Genomic DNA, 2,707 nt, shown 5'->3' with positions numbered 1-2,707 from the left:
AGGAAGGGATGGATGAAAGACTCATAAGATAGTCAAGAGAACTTGTTAATTGAATATAAAAAGTAAGAAAAAGGGAAAGTCAAACAAAGCTCCCAAGACTTTAAGTTGAGGTAACTATAGGCATTCTATATTTGTGGGTCAGATATAGAAGGAAAATGTAAATCTGCAAATGCATATATAATTGGGGATACTATTCTTATTGTAATTTGGAAAAATAAATATAAGGTAGTAATGGTACTTCTGTAGTTTAATTTTTGAAAATACTTTTATGCCAGGAAAGCTGTCTGAATAAAGTTTTGAATAGCTTTCTGATAAATGTGAATGTGAGCAGCTTATTTTGAAAAAGTTAGACTTTGATTTGGAAGGAGGGAGAGGAAAAGGGTTGGGGGCATATTGCTTTGTAACTAAGGTTTCTGTCTTCTTTCTGGGACCCAGTGGGATGCAACCCATTTTTAGCTTGGTACAATGGTTCTTAGTGCTTACTATGAAAGTAAAAATGAATCTACCTGAGGAGAAGGTACAGCAATGACAGGCCTCTGGCTAGAATAGGATTCAGAATGATTTTCAGCCAGGAGCTGGTATCACTCAGTTACCTCAATAGCTGTCTTGAGGTACTTAAAAATATCCAAATTTAATCCTTGTCTTTAAAAAATAACTAATTTCTTATAGAACACTTAGGATTGTGATAGATTTTTTTTTAATGCTCAAAAGAGAGGAATAATCTTAAGGTGCTACAACTTCTAAAAACTGAAATTAAGCTTTTGCTGTGTTCCTGACTCACAAAATGGTGCCCAAGCTACATTTTATATTTTGTACAAATTCAATTTTCTAATAATTTTCTAAGCAGTATTTTTTCCTGGAGGGAATATGTCTTAGAAAAGGAAGAGAAACAGATGAATCAACAGAGAAAATGGCAGGCAGGCAATTGTAATTACCTGAAAGAACACATACACATTTTTAAAGGAAATTTCTAAAATAACAAAGGGAATAAAATAACTGCAGGAACAAATTCAGAAATACAAATGTTTTATCTAGAAAAACTTTCCTGCTTTTTGAGACTCTTGAATTTTCCATTTATAATTTTTACTTTGTTCAATATTCTTCTGTGTTTAAATAAGATAAAACTAACCAGTCTGGTCCATGGGCATGGTCTGCTATTTCTCTAAAGCAGTGCACCAGAAAAGCAAAACAGACTTGAATATATTATCCTCCCTGTTCTCAGAAGAGCATCACAAACACCTCCAGGTGTGAATTATTGGGAAATGCTATCCTACTGTGGTTAGAGACTGCTGGAGGAAATGGTTATATGGGCACTTAGTAGTCTCTGGTGCTGCAGTGTGTCCTTGGCACCAAAAAGAAAGAGAAATGGTTGTGTAAAACCCCATATGGAACCAAAACTCCAGCTGATATCCATTCTTCGGTGCCAGTAGCCGGGGAGCGTAGGTTTTACTTTTTAAAAATTTCCTCTTCGGTTCTGCTTCTTTCCTTGTGCTGTCTTTTGAAATTGTTTGTTTCATTCATCTTTCTAATACGTTACCTCTCCCTGTGCTTAATACATAACATTATAAGTATATAACATGTACTAACACTATGTGACATTAGGTCATTATAAATATGCATTACAGTGTTTAGTATACATAATGTAAATATATAAATATAAGCATATTATAGATATATAACCTAGCTAGTGCTTCTGATCACATCCCTCTCCTTCTGTTCTTAGTAGTTATGATTACACACAAGGGCTTTGACAAGGTCTAGATTTCTAATTCAAGCACACCAGTGTTCTAGTTTTTTCTCCTTTAGTTCCTCACCTGTAGGCATCTTACTAGGAATCATACTATTTAATAGCTGCTCTGACAGAATGAGAACCTGATCTTGAGTAGGATGTGTCAGAATGCCCATGAATCAAATATTCCTTTTAGCTCCAAGCAAGTTTTTGCTTTCAATAGTTGTTAACCAAAGAAAACTAGAGGTCTGTTTTCTTCTCTTTTTATTATTAATTATTATTATTATTAATCTAAATGAATTTTTAAATTCTTGGGTTGAAATTAGATTTAAACATGATATTTTATGTCTGAATTGGCCATGATTATCTTTCTCTATGAAAGATTCTTTTACTATTGTGAGGTACAGTAATAGGGATATGTATAGAGTTTTAGATACAGCCAATTCGAATCTTTACAGAAAATTATAATCATATTAACATAATTACTAAATGAAAAAGATTGGGCATTGGAGACCTAGATATTTGCCTGCCTCTGTAACTACCTCTCTCTTGGACCTTAAGTAATTTAACTCATCTTACTACCCCTAACAACCTAAGGGTATTCTTAGAAAATCCACAGTGAAAGCAGTAAAGGTATAACAGGGCTTTATCAATGGTTAATATTATTATATCCATTACTATACAATTATTATTCATTACTATTACTACTACCACCACTAAAAATAGTGCATAACTTCAACCTGCCTATGCTGAACAATTAGAGCATATCCATTTGCCCTCAAGAGCAAGTTTTTGCTATGAAAATTCTTGTGTGCAACTTTTAATCTGTCAAATAAGTCTAATTTTTCTTTACTAATAGATTCTTCATTAGGTTTCAAATAGAGAATGGTTGTATTGTTTCAAGACATAGCTTTGACCTTCCAGATCACTTATAAGCTGAACAAGTTATAATATTGGAAATAGGAAATATTTTAGTTG

General features: G+C 33.1%; 1 protein-coding gene across 1 annotated transcript in view; it reads left to right on the top strand.

Moving 5' to 3' along the window:
• The window catches only part of SLC44A5 (solute carrier family 44 member 5), a 123,079-nt gene that overhangs the window by 40,706 nt on the left and 79,666 nt on the right, over window positions 1–2,707 (top strand). The window lies entirely within an intron of this gene.

The sequence above is a fragment of the Pteropus alecto genome, unplaced genomic scaffold (genome assembly GCF_000325575.1).
Source record: "Pteropus alecto unplaced genomic scaffold, ASM32557v1 scaffold25, whole genome shotgun sequence".
In the NCBI taxonomy this organism is placed as follows: domain Eukaryota; kingdom Metazoa; phylum Chordata; class Mammalia; order Chiroptera; family Pteropodidae; genus Pteropus; species Pteropus alecto.
This window is presented reverse-complemented; position numbering and strand designations above follow the sequence as displayed.